The following is a 21,912-nucleotide window of genomic DNA, read 5'->3' as shown; positions in this document are numbered from 1 at the left end:
CTGAAATATTATGCTGTACACCAGAAATTGACACATTGTAAACTGATCATATATATATATATATAAACACTAGTAGTAATTAATCAATACGTCCATCAGTAAGGGGTACTGGTTAAATAGATTTTGGTACTCAATGAATAAATACAATTTAGCATCAAAAGAATGAGTTAGATAAATATGCTGATAAGGAAAGGGTTTCAGGACACACTATTCACATTATTAAGTTATCAAAAAAAGCCAAGTGAGCAACAGTGGGTGTACTATGATTCTTTCTGTAAGTAAAATATATATATATATTTATGATTATATTAGTATCTATATCTATTCCCTTCTAGAAGGAAGTTAAACTGCTAATGACAGGTATCTTTGCAGAAAGTGAAATGACCTGTCCTTGTTGTATTATTGTTCATATTATTATATTTTAATATCAGTGACAGTTGTATGAGCAGTAAAAATAATGGCCATATTTTGTTTCTTTTCTTTGTATTTCTCTGTATTTAAAAAAGTCTAATTTTAAATGTTACATATTTTCAAGCTGAACATAGGTAGGACAGTGGGATTTGATTTATTCTTACCCACAAGTCTTTAGGGGTAACTTAGCGGGAAGAATCCTGAACTGGTATTTGAAAAATTCCTTCTTCATCATATTTCCCAGTGTACTCTCTAATCTACAAAGTTCTCACTTAGGTAAAATAGAAAATTTTGTATTAGCCCAATAATATATAACATCACCTTAACTTGAAACACCAATAGAAGTTAGGCAAAATATTTTCTTTGGTTTGGTTTCACAGAAAATTGTATCATCAGTCCTTTCCCATTACTTTATATGTATAGATACTTCATTAAATTTGATAAATTAATTGTGTTAAAGCAAGAAATATTGTACTGTTCCTGAATATTTATCCAAGAGAAATAAAACTTAATTTTCACAGCAAAAATCCTACATACAAATGCTTATAATAACTTTATTCCTAATGACCCAACTGGAAACAATGCTAATGTCTTTAATAAGAGTTATCAATAAATGACAGTTATGGAAAAATGAGAGTGAGTGGATAAACACAGTGTGAGACTTCCCTACGATGGAATACCAAACTGCAACAAAAAGAAATCGACTTTGTAAAATGACTATCACTTAATAAAAGAAAATGTAAAAAAATAAATAAATAAATAAATAAAAATTAAAAAAATTTAAAAAAAGAAAAAAAGAAAAAAAAGAAAATGTAAAAAAACTTTACACATAGAAAAAAAAAAAAAAGAAAAGAAATTGACTGACACGTACAACGATACAGATGAATCCAAAATGGATTTTGCTAAAGTTAAAGAAGCCAACCTCAAAAGGCTACATTCTTTCTTATTCCATTTATATGACATTCTTGAGAAAAGCAAGGGACAGAAAACAGATCAATGGTTGCCAGGGTTTAGGGGTGGGGGTGGGAATTGGGTGTCAGATCCAAAGGGACAGGAGGAAAATTTTCAGGGTTACGGAACTGAAGTAATTTTTATCATGATGGTAGTTACACAACTGTATGTATACATTTGTCAAAACTCACAACACTGTACACTAAAATGGATGAATTATATTTAATACGCATATAAATAATATCTCAATAAACCTGACATAAAACAAAAAGAAACATAGATACTGTATTATACACACATGCGTGTGCACACACACTTTGCAATCTAGGATTAGTGGGTTGTTTTTCCATTAACCTGGTTTTACGTATTTGTGATTATATGGAATTTCTATGTTGTTCTTTGAAGAGTATATCACAGCACCTCGGTAAAATATGTTGAGCTTCAATGGGCCCTTTTCAATGATTTGTGTGTCTGTTTCTGAATTCTTTTACACACATGTAGATCCAGAAGGAACTACAATTATTGAAACTCAAGATTGTAAGCACAATCATGATCAATAACATAGCAAGTTAGGAAGGGGCCTGAAACTGACCAGACTAGACTGGTTAACGCTCAGCTCATTATTTGTTCAGCAATGCTGATTTTTTTCTGAGTCAGTTCAGAGTTATAGATCACCATCTAGTTTGCTGAGGCACCGAAATAGTGTAATTTACTGTTGAGGAACAGGTGGCTGGTGGGTAGAGAATTGGTGCTTCAAGATGTGTCAGCAAGCTCCTTTTAAACATTGTTGCACATTTTGATTTGGACAGTGTTCTTTAAAAGTCAGAGTCCACTTCGGTCACACCTAGGTACACCGGATGTGGTTTATATTTGGTTGCTTTCCAAAGACCATTCCTCTTAGCACTTGGGCCAGGGAAGCACTGAAAGACCCTTGGAACATTTTTTTCCTTCTCAGGACCACTCTTTATACACAGTTGTTTCAATAAACACTTACCCGTTTTACGAAAGTGGTCCCTTTAACCAGCTCCATGACTGAGACCGGAATGAATTCTGGAGAACTCACTCATCTGAACCAAAGAAGGAATCTAAAATCCCAGGGTTCCATTTTGAGAAACATGGGCAAAGATGTAATAGACTTTCAGGGAGGCAGGGATGGAAGAAAACATTTTTGCCATGGACTCAAAACTCTCAGAACAAAACCCTCTCTGAATAAATGTTAGAATAAGTACTTGGATTGTTTTAGATCATGTTGGAATACTTATAATCATCACATTTTAAAATAATCTGAAACTAACATTGGCTATGTCACTGAATGCCTCTGAACTTCTGTTTCCTCATCTATAAAACGGGGACAGTTGAGGCCATAATCCCTTATCTTCAGCTGCAAACTCCATAAATCTCTGAGACATGAATGGCTTTTTATAACTCATTTGGCTGCAAAAAAATCTAAGCTGGACTGAGATGAGGCTGTTTGCAGCCTTTATGTCCTTCCTGTGAATACCCATATTCCTCATTACTGAAATATTAATATGTCTGATGTTGTCCCAGACCCTACTAGGGCTATTTCATAACATACATAACTGTATTATAACCCTTGTGGAAATTCTGATAAATTCGGAAATCTAAAATATCTGGCCCTAAGGGTTTCAAATAAAGGACTGCAGACCTGTAACACTTTCAAAGATGTTGCAAAAAGCCAAATAAGGTAATAGATAAGAAAATACTGGACAGAATGGGGGCAGCACATACTTTGACCACAGACAGCCCTGGGGGTGCTCCTTTCTGGATCGCAGGGGTGGAGGCTGTCTCCTCCTGGGCTGGAAGCAGCTTCCAGCTTCTGCCTGTCTTAACAGCTTCTTTTCCTGTCCCGCATCCATGCCATTCCTCTCCCAAGAGATATCTCTTAAAGACAGCTGCCTGTGACGAAGAGCTTTTTCCCACCCTGGGGTCAGTCTGGGTACCTCTTGTTGTGCTGTATCTTGGCCAGACTCAGGCTGGTGATGAATTGCCACAGAGTGAAGAGAAATCAGACCAAGCGGGAATGAAGCCCTTGAGGTGCTTCTGAATGCTCTCCAGTCATCTCGGAGTCTTCTGCAGTCGTCACTGCTCGAGGCCAAAAGACAAGTACATGTGCACTTATATGTGAAACAGCATGCCTACTTCTCTCTCTCTCTCTCTCTCACACACACACACACAAAAGCAACACAAGCCCCAGTCTATTCAAGTAAATTAGAGTGCCTTTCTTACATCAACTGATTCACTAGGTGCGATCAGCAAGTTCGTCACACGTCACTGGGCATATGCCCACCCACGCGACAACTTCTCTTAAATACCACGTGTGTCCTTGTAACTCGGGGTAGCTAGGACTGAAAAGTTGTAACCTTTCCTTTTACTTGTTTTTCATAACTGAAGTCTGTCAAGACATTATTCCCAATTGAAAGTTAGGTGGGGAGAGAAAGATGAAAAAGATATCTTACCAAGTAGGAAGCTACAAGCACCAGCATTTCATCTTTTCTTAGAGACAATCACCAGAAAAAGCGCTGAGCATTTGGAAATGTTCCCACTTGAGGACTGAGAATATATCCCCTGCAAATGGGAAAACTAGTAGTATTATTTACCAGTGGCTGGTATTATTATTCACCAGTTTTATCTCCCCTTTAAATGCCATGTAACAATAGGGTTTATAAGTAGAGATACAGACCATGGTTCTAGTCATAAAATGAGCTTTGTGTATAAGGATGACATGACTATTCACCATCAGTAAGACATGTTCTTCAAGACTTTGGGAGAATCGTGGAGACAAGTTGACAGGGCTCTTTCCATGAGCTACGTATGACGTTCATTGTGAAAATACAGTGTCAGAGTTAAGAGGGTCAGTCTGGGATCACAGAACACATGGAGACTAACTGGTGAGGCCATAAATCACATCCGTTTCCTGGTGTTTATTGGTCCCAGTGGATCCATCTAGTCAAGGATGGTTTCTAGCCTCTCCCTCTAAAGACACTCTCTGGGCCTAAATTTGTACCATCTTCCTGAAAAGCGACTGGATGACATGGATTAATCTCAAAAAAGAGCATGTACTTCAGTCCAGTATTTTCATGACTAGGACTGTCTTGCAAGATGAGTTGTAGCTATAGACAGAGATTTATATACAAAAAGGTTTATGCCAATGTTAGGTACGAAAGCAAAAAATTAACAACCACATAAAACCAAAGCAATGAAAAATGATTACATAAATGTTTGCATATGGAATATAATGTACTCATCAAAAAGACATTCTAAATTTTAATGAAAAAATGTTCAGGGTATCAAGTTTTGTTACAAGACCTGGGTACAAACTCAATATAGAATTTAATCTCAGGTATAACTATCAGTGAGTGAGCAATCGAAAGTAATACATTAAAAATTACTAATAAAATGGTTAGAAGGAAATAGACTAAAATGCTCACAGTTGTAGGGTAGTAGGATTATGGGTGACTTTAAAATGTAAAACTTCATTCTTTATAGGTTTCTACAAATTTCTACTGTGAATAGATTATTTTTATATTGAGAGAAAAGCTGTAAACATGATTTTTTAAGACAAAATAGTCTAAAATACTCATGGAAATTTTACAATGTTTTACAATAGGAATATTCCAAACCACTTTTTGGGGGGGTGGTTAATTTTATTTTATTGAGTTATATTCAGTTTACAATGTTGTGTCAATTTCCAGTGTAGAGCACAATTTTTCAGTCATACATGAACATACATGTATTCATTGTCACATTCTTTTTCACCGTGAGCTACCACAAGATCTTGTATACATTTCCCTGTGCTACACGGTATAATCTCGTTTATCTATTCTATATATACCTGTCAGTATCTACAAATTTCAAACTCCCAGTCTGTCCCTTTCCGCCCCCTCCCCCCAGACCACTTTTAAAATATTCCACACCACTTTTAAAAAGTCAAACACGTGAACAGTAACTAAAACTGAACAGTGTAATTACAGTATAACAATATTCAGAAGCCAGTAAGAGGGACTGTTTCTCTCACTGAGGTCAAATCAAAAACTGACCAGGTTAAACGGAAATCTGCCATGAAGTCTGCTGAGTATGCTGGTGGGGGCCAAAGGGAGAAGATTGTTGAGTTATTAAAGTCAATATTCTCAGTGGCATCTTTTCTGGATAAAAAGAAAATTTTTCTTAGCAAAGAGAAAAGAAACCTGCGGGAGTTTCAGAAAAATCTCACCACTAGGGAGCTAAGCCCCGTTGGTAGACTAGCCCGTTGCCTAGCAACCTAACAAGGGTTTCATAAAGGCGGCATTTAAGTCCACAGGTCATGTCAGCAAACACAAACGTGAACTGGACATTTTCTGCTACTTCTTAAAACAAATCTTCAAGGACCTGCCCAGTCATCCTTCTTTAGAATGAAAACTTCTAAAGTTACTGCCTGGTTGGAAGCTAGCCGTTTTGGTCTTTGTTTTACATTCTATTAGGGTTTCACAAATTTGCTTGTTCATAAGGATTAGACAAGGAGTATTTGTGACATATATGGGTTTCCCTAGAGATTATGATTCAGCAGATCTGTTTTGGGGCCAAGAAACCCATAATTTTGACAAGGGCCCTAGATGAGTACAATATTTGTGAAATATTATAAACATTCATTTCCTTTTGAGCACTTCTTGCTAGTTCTAATTACATGCTGTCCTTCTCTGTTTGATCATTGTTTAGCATGTACCTCTTGCCATAAACAGCAAGTTCCGGGAGAGCAGAAATGGTATCTGTTCATTCCTGCACCTCCAAGCACCAGTAGGTTATCTGGCACATACGATTAGGAGCTGAGTAGCTATTGCTTGAATCAATCCATCGATGAATCAAAATTTCTTTTGTTCTACCTAATAAGAGCCCACTTTAAGTCTGGATCATCTTCAAGCTTGTAGGAAAAGTCCTGCCTCTGGAAAGCACAATGCGAAAGTAGAATGTGTTACACGTTGGCAGGGAGGGAATTTTTGGTACCTGCAGGAGAGTGCCCAAGCGAAACTGGAAAAAAAGTATTGCAAAAGAGGAAATGCTGACTGCCAGGCACATTAAGACATCAAATTCATAGAGAAAACATATCCCATATCTGCCCATATCTGCCTATCTATCTAGCTAATACCTATTACTTAAGCAAGCATATTGCATGCTGGCCTGATATGGAAATAAAAACTACAAGACTTCAGGGGGGAGGAGGGTGGGAAGGGACAGACTGGGAGTTCGAAATTTGTAGATACTGACAATTTATACTGTATAGCACAGGGAAATGTATAAAAGATCTTATGGTAGCTCATGGTAAAAAAAAGTATGTGACAACGAATATATGTATGTTCATGTGTAACTGAAGAATTGTGCTCTACACTGGAAATTGACACACATTGTAAACTGACTATAACGCAATCAAATAAAATTTTAAAAAATAAATAAAAGGTAAAAAAAAAAAAAAAAAGACTTAACTTCCTTGCTCCTTTCAGGCCACTCAGGGGTGGGGGGAAGTGATTGCCAAGCAGGTCAAGGGCCAGTATAACTGAATAGGGGGTTCCACTTTCTACTAATATTTAGACTCATCAAGAACTATATAGGTGAAGAATGTTCTAGAAATCCCTCCCCCAAAAAATTATTCTCTAGTTTTGAAAAGATTACAGGTGGCTACTGAATATTGGTTGAAATATGGCCTTTGTATAGTTACATAAAATATACACCAGGCTACCACGAAAGTAGAATAAACCATTGCATACGTAGGCACTGAACGGGTGTTTATAAACTGCTCAGGACAGAACTAATTCTGGAGAGTGAGATACACAGAGTTCTCCAGCTATAGCCTATCTCCTTGACCACCTCCACCAGCCCCAGCTGCACTGCCCACAGAGATGGCATCTCAGCCCTCACTCTGAGCCATCGCCACACCTAGAGAAGCCTGTTACTACTGTGACCTGGGCTTCAGATGACTGAGGTCCCCACTGCTCCCTACTCTTGTCTCCTGGCTAAGCCTTCACCAGCCATTCACACTCAAAAAGGTTTGTGTTGAGGCGAAAGGGGGGTCAGCAGAAGAATTGCCCATGGGCCCAATCTGACCAGCCACCTGTTTCTATAAATAAAGTTTTATTGGAACTTAGCCCCACCCATTCACCTATAGATGGTCTAAGGGTGATTTTAGCATTACAACAATAGACTTGGGTAGTTGGGACAGAGATCATCTGACCCGCAAAGCCTTAAAGACGTACTGACCAGCTCATTAGAGAAAAAGTTTGCCTCCCCGCAGCCTGGAGGCATAGGGCCAGATCACAGTCATGCTGATGAAAAAAATTCTTACGTGGCATTCACCATTCACCAGGCAGTAGTCTAAGGTCTTCGTGTGTGTTACTTCATTTAGTCCTCGCTACAATCCTATGAGGAAATGAAGGCACACACAGGTTAAGATAACACAGCTAACAAGGGCCAGCCTAGACAGGAGACTAATTGTGAAATAAATAGTGTATCACAGGGCTCCAAAGATGATGAGCAAAATCATAATTTGGAAACTCTAGTAAAGCAGCAAACAAAAAGGGATGGAGATTGTAAGAAACCTGCTGTCATGGAAGCAGATCGTTTCTAATAACCACATTTTGATCAGCTACAGGGTCCTTTTGTGTATGGGATTTGATTAAAAAGTAATGTTTCAGAAAATAAAGTAAGAGGGAGGGTATAGCTCAGTGGTAGAGTGCCTGCTTAGCATGCACGAGGTCCTGGGTTCAATCTCCAGTACTTCCATTCAAATAAGTAAGTAAAACAAATAAACAAACCAAAAAGAAAAAAAAAAAAAAAAAGAAAGAAAGAAAGAAAAAAAAAAAAGAAAAGAAAAGAGGAAAATAGAAATTACCCCCAAAAATGCTTTCTTAAAGCAATTATTTACATTTAAAGTGTAATTTATGCTTCAAGGTAGTCACCTTGGGATACTCTTCATTTATTAAAAGTTCAAAATGGTTTTGAAACTTACACTTGGAAATTATCTTCAGAACTAGTTTACGCACATAGGAAACTCAATTTTTTAAATTTATGGTTCCATAGTTATAAAGTTTATTTTAGTCCCAGTGATATTATTGACATTCCTTGGTTTTATGGCTCACTTTCTGCAGCAGATATGACCCCCAGAGATTTTTGGCTTCTTTACACAAATAAATCCACCCAAAAGCAGTTCTAAGGATAAAGGTTTTCCATAGCCTGATCGGAATAGTTCACTGCTATACACCAGAACCTGGCAGAGTAAAGGCTCAAAATATATTTACTGACAAAATGGTGACTTTCTTAAAAAGAAGTTCCAAAAATGTTACAGGAAATTACAATTATTAGAAAATCCATCAAGGTGGCGTCAACCGAAATAAAATGCACAACCTAAAAGTTGAGAGTTACGTTTTATTCGGAGGACTTTCTGAGGACTCAGCCCAGGATGACAGCCTCTCAGATCACTCTGAGGGGTTGTTCCAAAGAGGCCAGGTAGAAGCCAGGATATACAGGAGTTTTCACAACAAAGACCAGGTAGTCACAACATCAAAAGATGACTGTTAATTAAAGAAAACCAGATATCTCAAGTTAAGGAATTTAGTGCTTTTCTATGTGTGGGAAGGTGCAAAGGTCTGGGCTCGTTGAAATCATTCCTTTGATCTGCACCCAGCTGTCTAGGGCCAGTGTCCTGTTCCTCCACATCCTGAGTCCCCTCAGGGTGCACCGCTAGGGGTGGCTGCAGAGGCCAGGCTTCCTGCTTGTCTGCATCTTGAGTTCCCTCTGCTCACCGTGAGGGGTGGAGGTAGGGGCAGATGACTTGATTGCCACAGCATCCTTTCTCTACTGATACAGTTGCAAAATTTTTCATTCACAGTTGCTTTTTTGCTTCTTTTGAGGGAAGAGATAATTAGGTTTATTTATTTATTACATTAATGGAGATACTGGGGATTGAACCCAGGACCTCAAGCATGCTAAGCATGAGCTATACCCTCCCCACCCCCCCACTGTGGTTGCTTTAAAGAGACATGCATTTAGTTCATCAAATTTCTTTGATTCATCTATTAACTAATACTCATTGAGAGCCAGGGATAGCTACGTAATTTGTGAGACCCAGTGCAAAATGAAAATGCAGGGCCTCTTGTTCCAAAATCAGGGAAAAAGTCTGTTTTATTTCTTCTGTGGTCTCCTTCTCAACCTGTCGTTGTGTGTTTTGTATTTTTTTTTAATTGAAGTATAGTCAGCTACAATGTGTCAATTTCTGGTGTCCAGCATCATGTCCCCGTCATGCATATACATACATATATTCATTTTCATATTCTTTTTCATTAAAGGTTATTACAAGATACTGAATAGAGTTCCCTTTGCTATACAGAAGAAATCTGTTTTTTTAAATCTATTTTTATATATAGTGGTTAACATTTGCAAATCTCAAACTCCCAAATTTATCCCTTCCCACCCCCTTTCCCCCAGTAACCATAAGATTGTTTACTATGTCTGCAAGTCTGTTTCTGTTTTATAGATGAGTTCATTAGTGTCCTCTTTTTTCTTTCTTTTTTCTTTTTTTTTTTTTTTTGATTCCTCATATGAGTGATACCATATGGTATTTTTCTTTCTCTTTCTGGCTTACTTTACTTAGAATGATGATCTCCAGGTCTATCCATGTTGCTGCAAATGGCATTATTTTATTCTTTTTTAATTGCTGAATAGTATTCCATTGTATAAATATACCACAGCTTCTTTATCCAGTCATCTGTCGATGGACATTTAGGTTGCTTCTGTGTCTTGGCTGTTTTATTGTCATTGTGTTTTTTTATTTGCTGCTCAGCATTGTGCTCCCTTGGACACATGGGCACTTGCAGAGAGAGTGCAGATCCTCACGGGCACTGCAAATTCTGTGCGAGACTCCACATGTGGGCACAAGAACCCACTCAAACCCTCCCTGCTCCTGCACCAAAATGGGGGTGGTGGAGTTGAAGGGTGAGGGAGGGGGGCTGTGGTCATGGGGTGGAGGTGGAGGAGCCTCCCAGGGACCAGGTGGGACCAGATGGGAGCCTAGGCTCCACGTGCCAGGGGCATGCTCCATTGTTCCACTGGACTTCACTCACGAAACAGAAATCCAAAGACAAATGATCGAGAAGTTCAAGACAGCAGTGGACGAGCATTAAACTCCAAATGCACAGCTCCCTCCCAAGTGCTCGTGAAGCCGGCCCTACTGAGAACCCACTGTGTGCTAAGCGGTGAGTATATTATGTGAACAAGACAAAGCCAGGGCCTGTCCTATGAACCTTTCTATCTAACAGGGAGAGCAGACAAGGAAAGAGGAATCACCGTGCAGCGTATAAGAGCTTGGACATGAGGACAGGCTGAGCCTGGTAGCTTCAGTCCTGGGGTCAAGAAGAAGGAGTCCCAAACACAGAGACCGCTAAGTGAGACCTCACGCAGAAGGTGGGTAAAACCAGAGGAAGAGTGTAGTCAGAGGAAACAGCCCAAGAAGAACTGGGGGTGGAGGACATGGGTCATTCCTGGGCCCAAAGAGGCTGGCGAGAGTAGGAACACACACTTCAGGGCTGGCATTTTCTGAAGGCAGTGGGAGCCATTTGGAGGAATTTAAGACCAAGAATGACTTGAGCAGACCTGTGTTATATAAAATCACTCAAGTTGCAAGGCGAAGAAGAGAAGTTCCAAAGGGTGGGAAGCCTGGGAGGGAGAGAGGATCAAAGGAAAGACAGTGGATCGGGATTTGAGACGGTGTGCAAGGCACTAGGTAATTAGAGGGGACTTGCTCATGGGTAAGAAAGACCTTGGATCCCAAAGGCTGAAGCATGTAGAATTCATCTTAATATTTATCTGGTAAATGGGGAGCAGAGGTGTCAAGACAGAACAGGCTGAAGCCTGCACCGAGCGTGCTTCTTTGGGAAGCTTGGACGAGATTAGATGCAAACTCTTGCCACCCGTTGTTCTGAAATCATTACACAGCAGTGGGACCTGAGACTGGTTCTGAAGCTTGTTACCAGCACTCAGTTCCACACCCTTCCTTACAAAAGAACTCACTCTGCAAGCAAACATAACAACCCTGAGAGAATATTGTCTGAGCAATTCCATAAATGGAATTTACTAGAGGTAAACTATGAAGACACAGTTCATTCCCTTTATAAACATGGGATCTGTGCCCACGTTTCACCTTCAGGGCTGGGCACACGGAATAGCATGGTGGAGGCAACGCTGGGCAGGTGGCTCCTAGCACGTTCAGTTTGCCCGACAATTTTCTGAGGACAGGAAGTGTCTACTGTATTTTAAGAATCCCTAGCTTGCCTGTCAGGTGCAGTAACAGCGATTGACAGTTTCAAAAGTAATTTTGCAGTCACGAATCTGATTTGCTGAGCCGTACTGGATACCAGAGCTGGTCAGAGGAGCTGGTTGGATACACACAATTGTGGACATTTGTACACACTTAGAGCTTAGAAAACAGCTCTCACGGTCTCCCTTCTGATCTTAAGAAGGTTATCGTTTAAGTTGGGAAAGCCACAGGAGACCACTGAGGGCAGAATGTTTAAAAACTGCCAAATAATGTGGCATGAAATAGAAGGGTAATACGATTTACTGGGAGAAGGGCTATCACCATGAACTTTCTCATGGGATAGCAGAGCCCTGCTTCACTTCATGCTGGATTATAATTAATTGCTTTCATGCCTTTTGTGTTGACCATCTCCCTCTCAGCACTCTGTACATAAAAGTGCATGAAGATTCGTTAAATAAATGAATGAATGAAACCTCTTCGTCTCTGGTAATACGATCCTGGCTGGTTTTTTACAGATTAAATTTGTAGGGGGATTTTCTTAGTGAAGACATAAGAGGACGTTCAGGGTCCAGACATTTCTTGTTCATTCTTTATGGCATGTGTTGGGATCACCCTGCAGCTCTGTGTGGGAGGAGACCCTGACCATACAGAGTGAAGGGTGATCCCAACCACACAGCAGTCATCTGAGTCAAGGATATCAAACCAGCCCTTCAGGAAGTGAGCAGGTTAATAGTTCTTTCCTCAGATATGAGATAAACAGAAGACATTTAGTTAAAGAATGAAAACACTGTAGATTCTTAGATTCCCTAAGTGGTACCAATAATTGATGCCCTGTGATAAAAATAAAGGAGGACATGGGAAATCTTCTTTCCCAATGCACTGCCTCCTCTTTCGTGCTTTATGTCCAAGGTGACGTTAAAATCAGCCAAAGAACTCCTCTCTTTTCTTTCCCCTTTTGTTGGGTGGGAAATACCAGCTGGAGATTTGTGGGCCAGTGAGTAATACCTTTGGCACAGGACCAAGGTAACTGCCACCTGAAAACTTTCCACTCTGCTCTGATTCTCCGGCTCAGGAGTCTTAGGGCCCAGATGGATGCCTGGAGGAAACTGGCCGCGTGAGCTCTCATTTACGGGGCTTTTCCTACAGCAGCGAGTGCCTGGGTGGCCACTATCAACCCTCCACTTCCCCGGTGCCTAACCCACACCCGAATGTGTGATCTCACGGTGGTCTCGTCATGTTTCTCAGCCTAGTGCTGGATCTTTCTCCCTCTGGCCACACGCTGGCGTGTTCTCGGGGGTGGAAACCAACTTTTAACATCATAACAAGAAAAATACAGGGGTAGCAGTGGGGGTAGGGGAGGGTATAGCTCAGTGGTAGAGTGAATGCCTAGCATGCCTGAGGTCCTGGGTTCAATCCCCAGTACCTCCATTAAGCAAATAGATGAATAAACCTAATTACCTCCTCTGCGCAGAAAGATTGAATAAATAAATAAAAATTTTAAAAATTAAAAAGAAAAGAAAAGAAAAATACAGTGAGGCTCATGAGTGTAGCAGAGGCCGCCTTGACAGGTCCCTGCATGCACCCCTCAGGCTTGATCTGCAGGCTTCCAACTGTCAGTTTCTGCCTCTCTGTCCCCCGAGGCCATTTCCTTAAGCCCAGGGAGACTGCCGCCCCTGCGCACAAAGCAGATCTGAAGCTGAGAGAACCAGGACTTGAAATTGAGAGAAATTGAGCAGCTGTTCAGAGACACAACAGCCCTGTGGACTGTTCCCCCAGCTTCCTGGCCCCTCCGTCCAGATCATTCTAAAGCGTGTTTTGCATGTCCCAGTGGGGTGGAGCTCCAGACACACCTGTGACTGGCCGCCTTCTCCATCTCTGTATCATTCCCCACCTTCATTTCCTGGAACTCCCCACTAAACCACTAGTCCTTGAATCTTTGTCTCCGGTCAGCTTCCAGGAAATCCAAACCAAGATGACTCCTCCCCAAACGCGTATAATGATTCCAAAGCCAGATGTACACAATGTAAAATCACCCCCCAGGATGATTAAAAGTTGACCATTCATGGATAACCAAGACTCAGGTGTGCTAAATTTAAATTCCTTCACTTACAGCATCAATATTCATCACTGCGTTTCTTCGTGCTCTGAAAGTGGTCTGATGACTGAATGAGCCCTGCTGGTAAATGGTTTAACAGAATGCATGTCCAGTCATTTTTAACGTGCCTTTGAAGGTTATGGCGTGAGCCTCTGAATCACGATTCACAGGTGTTTTCCTAAACTCTCATTCTGATGTACCAAGTGACCTTGGCCATTTTACTGCCTGTATTCAACTGGAATGTGCTATGCTGTGAAATCACAGTTAGATGGTACACATAAATTTTACGTTTTAGATTCATTTACTTTTCTCTAATCTTTATTTCCCCTTTTCCCCAAATACCGATTTATTATTTTCCTTCTCCCTGTTTACCCACATTCCTCCATCTGTTTCTTTCTATCTTGTCATTGTTCTTTTTATGACAAAATGATACAGTCTCACATGTATGCTTACAGTGGATGCTATGTGCCCAACAGGTCCCTCTTGGATCAAGGAACTCACTCCCCTCGCTGAGGGGGATACTGGCCACTGACGGCTCACAGCTCAGCTCCTCTTTGGAAATTCTCCTCTGCTGAAGAAAGCTACCTTGCCCAAGATTATACTCCTCCCTGGGGACAGCAGCATCCCAGGAGGCCCAGACGCTTTGTCTTGGTTTGGACCAGCTCTGAAGGACAGACCGACCTGGTTCCCAAGCTCAGAACCCATTTTCCAGGAATCTGACCTATGACACTTTCAAACAAAATTGGAAGACCCAGAGGGATAAAAATGCATTCGTTTAGATTTACTATCATCTGGGCATGCGGCCTAGTATATATAAGATGATGTCACAAAAACTTGGAAGGTGCCAGGATATACTTGTATATTCTACTACTAAAAATGAATGGAAAAATAAAGTGCATAGATGTGGTTGAACCATCAGAGACAAGTGTAGCAGTACCTGATAGGTAGGAGTTCAACAAATATTTCCTGCCTTTTTCATTCTGCTTTCTTACAATAAAATATGGGGTACATTTGTTTCATAACTCAATTCTTCAAAGATTGTGTATCTTTCAATTGAAAATATTGTGCTTTTAATAAAAAATGTTCACAGTGTCATCTATATCCAGGTGAATAAAATAAAACACGTGCTCTCCTTAACTGCAGAAATTGTCAGGCTGATCTCATCAAGGAGGTACTGTAGATCAGTGTCCTTACCTGAACTCCCTAAGTAACTATCCATTACCACATTTTACAAAATCAAAATCCCCAAGAATCATCAAGAAAAAAAGACTTGAGGGGAGGGTATAGCTCAGAGGTAGAGTGTGTGCTTAGCATGCATGAGGTCCTGGGTTCAATCCTCAGTACCTCTATTAAAAAAAAAAAAAAAAAAAATAAATAAATAAATAAATAAATAAATAAATAAATAAATAAATAAATAAACCTAATTACCTCCCCCACCAAGAAATAACTTCTAAAAAGTAGAAAAAAATAAGACTATAAATAAGATGGCTCACACCGTCTAGCTGGCTGTCCACGCTACACGTGTATCACATCTACTTTTTTGACAGTTGAAAAGGTCGAGGGAATGTATGCATTTTGTTGAATGAGAATTTAAAAACTTAACATACCTGGGGAAAGTATAGCTGAGGCGTTGAGTGCGTGCCTAACATGCATAAGCTCTTGGGTTCGATCCCCAGTACCTCCATTAAAGATTTAAAAAACAAAACAAAACAGCACCTAATTACCTTCCCCCTTAAAAAACAAACAAACAAACAAAAAACCAAACTTACATACCTGAAATTAACCCACCGGCCTCCCTAAGGAGCCGCGGTGTCTTCTCCCCATCCTGGCGGAGGAAATAAACCTCATCTCGCTGAGAGCGCCCGTTAATCTCCGCACATCCTTCGCCAAGCTGCCGTCTCACCCTCACTGTCATCCTCGGTGAATTCGTGAACATCTTTCCTGGTGACTTTTTCCAAACCCAGTCTTCCTCCGTGGACGTTTGGGGGTGGGGGCGGAGGTGACAAGATTAGAAGAAGAGCCCTCGTGACCAACAATTAATCAATTAAAACCTAAAAAGAGGAAGGGAGCCAATGAGAAACGAAAAATGAGAAGGGAAAGGAAGAAAAGGCGGAAGGATTACGTCTCTGCAATGTTCCCTGTGGGTTTCATGAAGACACGTCTGTTGGGGCCGCCCCCGTTCATGGCCAGCGACTCAAATGCCTTAGAAGTCAGGGTCATGCTAGCAGCTGTATCAAAGAGACCTCAGAATATAAAATACTCAAGCCGAATAAAAGTTTGTCTCTTGCTTATGTGCGTTGTTTCCGGGCGATGGGTGGCTCTCCTGCATCTCAGGTCCGTTTGTATTACGTTATGTTTAATCACGCAGCGCCCCTTCCCTGAGGTCTCACTTACATCCGCATCTAATCAGCAAAGGAAGAAATAGAGCAGGGAGGAGATGGAGCTATTGCTTAAAAGGCTTGGCTCAGAAATGGCACCAACCACTTCTGCAAACGTTCCACTGGTTTTAATTCAGCCTCATGGCCACAGTAAATTGCCAGGGAGCCCGGGAGATGTGGTCTAGCTTTGTGCCCAGGAGGAAGAGGAAACTCATTCCTGCTGAACAGCTGACAGACCCGGACACAGAGCCTTTGTGAGGCTTAAGGAAGACAAGCAAATATCAAGCTTCTCCAAGCATGGAGATCTTAAAGGAGCCAGCCAGCTGACCACTAGAACAAGTCAGTGGAAATCCAGTTTCTCAGCCCTCCGTAGAGTGCCAAAAACTTAATATTTAAAAATACTATAACTCAATAAAAAAGTTTAAAAAAAAAAGAAATGTGAAATAAAATATGAAAATGAATATATGTATGTATATGCATGACTGGGACATTGTGCTGTACACCTGAGATTGACACATTGTAATTGACTGTACTTCAGTTAAAAAGAAAGAACTGTGAAGTAAAATCTAGTATCTAGAAACCGAAAAAAAAAATAGTTGTAATCTTAGACGGGAGGGTGTAGCTCAGTGGCAGAGCACGTGCCCAACATGCACAAGGTCCTGGGTTCAATCCTCAATGCCTCCACTAAAAATAAACAAGTAAACCTAATTAACCCTCAAGTTAAAAAAGAATTAATAAAGGGGGGGGGGGAAAAAAAAAAACTAGGCCAACAAATAATTCTAATCTTTCAATAATAGTTGTACCAATACACCAAAGGGGTCCCTGGAGTAAAGCAGTTTGTCTCTCCAAGATGGGATAACTGAAGAATTAAGTCAGTCTTTCCCCACCCTCCCTGCTAATGAAATAGTCACACTGTTTGGGAAGTTTTCTGAGATCATTATCGGATGCCTCACCACTCTGACCCCACTCCTCTGGGCACTAGAATTTCAATCACGAAGTCCTGTGAAACTTACCCAAGTTTGTTTTCTTAACAGTTTGTCAACAAACAGAATAAGCTCATTGCATCAAGTGACAGTTCAGGAAACAAAAAATCATTTCTTTTGACCTATTCACACAAGGAAACCGTGACCCTTTCATTGCAACATTCAAGCCAGAGATCAGAATTTTATTTGAAGAAGATGACAGTTTGGTGGTTAATTGTATTCTTTTTGTGCTCGCCCGCTCTTCCAGATGAACGGCAGAGAATAATCGGTCATTCTGAAGATGGGTTCACAACAGAAGAGCTTGCAACCCATACTGTGTTTTCTTAGTTCAAAAAAGGACATTCCTGAGGGAAAATGTGATCAGGTTTATGAGACAAACAAAACTGTCTCTGTAGGAGGTTTTTGCTTTGTAGCCTAAATGGATAACTCAGGCGTGTCTACACATAAAACAGCGGAATGATAATTAAGACCTGTCAATGAACATCACCATGCTAGATATTATCAGTGTTTACCAGCAGTATCTGCTCATGTTTACAAATCACTTTATAATACTCATAAAATTATCTCACCTCAATTATTTATTTGTAACTAGTCTTACAGCATGTGTGGATAATTTTTTTAAATGGCTGGTTACTTCCCCTAAAGCAAAACCAACCTTATAATTAAGAGTTGTTTTTCCTTAAATAAATATTCAGTATCAAAATGACTTCCTTCTCTTTGGAGGGGAGGGTAGAGTGCAAACGGTAGAGTGTATGCTTAGCACGCACGAGGTCCTGGGTTCAATCCTCAGGACCTCCATTAAAAATAAATAAAAATAGATAAACCTAATTCCCACCCCAACCAAAAAAAAAAAAAAAAAAAAAAAAAAAAAGGAAGAAGTGGGAACAAAGGGTGGGAAATAGATATGGGAAGGTGAGCAGACATAAAAAGAGAAAGGAACGTGAAGGACAAAAGAGGGACATTGGAAAAAAAGAGGAGGAGAGAGAATAAGAAAAATAGAGGGAAAAAAGTATGGCAAATGCTTTCTTGAGAGGAGAGGGAGGCATGTGGAGAAGGTGGAGAACAGACCCTACCTCCAGGGAAGGGAAGTGGAGAAGGTTTTCTCTCGTATTGTAGCCATTATGGTTAGAGCGGTGCTAAGATTGAGTCCAAGGTAGGTCTAGCCGTGGGTGGAGGTTTTCCACGCGTGCTGTGGTCTCTCTAGTCACTTAAATGATTCCTCACACTCTCTTCTTTATGAATTTCCTAGATTCTTAGCTTAATTAAAAAAAAATTGACATATAATTTACATACCATCAACTTCACTTTTTTAAAATGTCTATTTCAGGGCTTCTGGTATATTCGCAACGTTATACATTCATCACCACTATTTAATTCAAGAATATTTTTGTCACCCCTAAAAAAGATTGCATGAAAGTTAGTAGTAACTCCCCATTCAATCCTTTTACCAGTCTCTGGGAACCAAAAAATCTCCTTTATGTCTCTATTGATTTTCATATTCTAGAAAGTTCTTTAAATGGACTCACTCGATACATGGCCTGTTGTGTCTGCCTTCTTTCACGTAACATGTTTCTAAGGTTCATCCAAGTTGTAGCATGTTTCATTCCTTTTTAGAGCTAGATAATATTTCATTATTTGGATCTATCACATTTTCTTTATCCATTTATTAGTTGATGGACATTTGAATTGTTTCCACTTCTTAGCTATTATGAATAATGTTGCTTCGAGCCTTCCTATACAAGTTTTGTATGGATATATGTTTTCAACTTTCTTGACTAAATGCCTATGATGGAATTGCCCAGTGATATGGTAAGACTGTACTTAACCTTTTGAGGAATTACCAGAATAAAAGTCACAATTTTATTCATACCGGCAATCTATGAGTGTTCCAAATTCTCAACAACCTTACCAATACTTCCTATTGTCCCACTTTTGATTAGATTAAAGCCATCCTAGTTGGTGAGAAGTGGTTCTCATTGTGGTTTTGATTTCCGTTTCTCTAATGACTAATGATGGTGAGCATCTTTTCCGGAGCCTATGAGCCATTTGCACATCTTCTTTGAAGAATTATCTAATCAAAACCTTTGCCCATTTTTAACTGAGTTGCATTTTATTATTGAGTTATAAATATTCTTCATGTATTCTGGATACCAGGCTGCCTGTATCGGATATATGATTTGCAAAGATTTTCTCCCATTCTGTGGGTTTCTTTTACACTTTCTTGATGCATAAAATTTTTAAATTTTTGTAAGGTCCAATTTATATTTTCTTTGGTAGACTATACTTTAGGTGTCATAGCTAAGAAACCATTGCTTAATCCAAGGTCATCATAATTTATACCTATGCTTACCCTAAGAGTTTTATAGATTCAGCTTTTACATATTTAGGTCTTTGATCCATTTTTTGAGTTGATTTCTGCATATGTTATGAAGTAGGTGACCACCTTCATTATTTTGCACGTGAAGACCAGTTGACCTAGCACCATTTCTTAAACTAGACTATTCTTTCCCCATTAATTTTTCTTGGCACACTATATGTTTGTGCATTTCATCTAGGTTATCTTATTTGTTGGCATACAATTGCTCATAGTAGGCCTTTATAACCCTTTTTATTTCTGTAAGTTTGGTAATAATATCACCTCCTTCATTCATTTTTTTTGGGGGGGAGGGGTAATTAGGTCTATTTATTTCATTTTTTTTTTTAAGAGGAGGTACCAGGGATTGAACCCAGGTCCTCAGGCATGCTAAGCTCTCGCTCTACCACTTGAGCTGTAGCTTTGTAAATTTAGCTAAATGTTGTCAATTTGGTTGATGCCTTCAAAGAACCAAATTTGGGTTTTTTAAAAAGTTTCCTCTATTGTTATTCTGTTCTCTAGTTTATTTATTTTCGCTATAATCTTCATTATTTCCTTCCTTGTGCTTGCTTTGGGTTAAGTTTGTTCTTTCTTTTCTAGTTTCTTAAGATAAAAGGGTAGGCTATTGATTTGAGAGCTTTATTCCTTTTTAACATAGGCATTTAGAACTATAAATTTCCTTCTAAGCATTGCTTTCATTGCATCCCGTAAGTTATGATATATGTGTGTTTTTGTTTTTATTCATCTGAAAGTATTGTTGGGATCATGTGATTTTGTCTTTGACCCATTAGTTATTTATGAGTGTGCTATATAATTTCCATTATTTATGATTTTCCCTAAATTTCTTCTGTTAATGATTTCTAATTCCATTTCATTATGGTCAGTGAACATACTTCGTGTAACTTCAATCCTTTTAACTTTTCTGAGACTTCTTTTATGGCTTAAAATATGTGATCTGTCCTGGAGAATATTCCACATTCACTTGAGAAGAATGTGTATTTCCCATTTGTTGGGCATTTCTATAGATGTTTGTTATGTCAAGTTGGTTTATAGTGTTGTTCAAATCTCCTTTTTCCGTGGTGATCTTGTCTAATTGTTCTATTCATTATTAAAAGTAGTATATTCATACTTCAAGTTGTTACTTTTGTTGTATTGTTCGTTTTACGATGGAGAGGTAATTCAGTTTCTTCATTGATTTCTGCCTGGAGGAGGTACTGGCGATTGAACCCAGGACCTCTTGTGTGCTGAGCATGCGCTCTGCCACTTGGGTCATACGCTTCCCCCTCAAATTATTACTCCTGAGATTTCTATTTCTCCCTAAATTCTGACTTTTTTGCTTTATGAATTTGGGGGCTCTCTTGTCAGGTACGTGTAAGTTTATAATTGTTATATCTTCTAGGTACACTGATGATTTTATCTTTATAAAATATCCATTTTTGTCTAGTAACAATTTTATCTTGGAGTCTATTTTGTCTGATATTAATTTAGCCACTCAAGCTCTCTTTTGGTTGCTGTTTGAATCACATATCTTTTTCTATCTTTTTTTTTTTAACCTGTTTGTGTCTTGAATCTAAAGTGTGGTGCTTGTAGACGGCATATATTTGAATCATTTAATGAAATCCAAACTACCAATCTCTGCCTATTAATTGGAGTGTTTAATCATTTACATTTAACGTAGTTACTGACAAAGTAAAATTTACATTTGCTATTTACATTTTGCTATCTGTTTTCTACATGTCATGTCTTTTTTTATTTCTTCTTTCTCCACTGCTATTTCTTTTATGTTAAAGTCCAATTGTCCACTATTTAGTAGTGCTAATTTTGATCATTTGACAACTAAAAAATACCAACTACTCTGAGGGTACCCAGGTGACTTTTAATCTCCCTTGAGATACTGATTATTCTTCACTATTCCAATGAAATCAAATCTTGAGAATGATTTCATGATACGGTTTAAGGTTTAGTCACAACTTACTTGAAAAATTCAACATATTATCAATGATAATAAAATATTTTGAAAAGTTTTATTTTGTGTCGTGACTCCTTTCATTATTCATTCACATACGAGATGTTAAATGCCAACTTTATACTAGGCAATGATTTAGGCACTGGAAAAACAATAGTGAATTAGGTAGACAAGATCCTTGTCCTCACGAAGCTTAAGTTCTCGTGGGAGAGACAGTCAGTGTATAAGTGAAAAGTATATTCTAAAACACACAGAGAGAGAAGAGCTAGGAAGAAAATACGGCAGGGGGAGATGTAGAGATATGCAGTGGAGGGGATATTTTAGATTGGAGGATTCTAAGAGGTGATCCCTGAGAATGCGACTTTTGAGCAGACACCTAAATGAAGAAAGGGTTCAAGCCATAAAGATCTGTGGGGGTGGTGCTTGGGGTAGAGAAAATAGCAGATGCAAAGACCCTCAGGCAGAAGTGTGTTTGGCA

At 39.3% G+C, this 21,912-nt stretch overlaps 1 long non-coding RNA gene across 1 annotated transcript; it reads right to left on the bottom strand.

Annotated features, from left to right (window-relative positions):
- Positions 1-1,361: 1,361 nt before the first annotated feature.
- LOC135323366 (uncharacterized) lies at positions 1,362-16,413 on the bottom strand. The gene is made up of 3 exons (XR_010384968.1): positions 15,528-16,413; positions 7,694-7,767; positions 1,362-3,948 (listed from the first exon to the last, which is right to left on the bottom strand). It is a non-coding gene; the product is annotated as an uncharacterized LOC135323366 (long non-coding RNA).
- Between the last annotated feature and the right edge of the window lie 5,499 nt (positions 16,414-21,912).

This window comes from Camelus dromedarius, chromosome 17, assembly GCF_036321535.1.
Source record: "Camelus dromedarius isolate mCamDro1 chromosome 17, mCamDro1.pat, whole genome shotgun sequence".
Taxonomy (NCBI): Eukaryota; Metazoa; Chordata; class Mammalia; order Artiodactyla; family Camelidae; genus Camelus; species Camelus dromedarius.
Note: the sequence above shows the minus strand (reverse complement) of the source record. Positions and strands in the feature narration are given on the sequence as shown.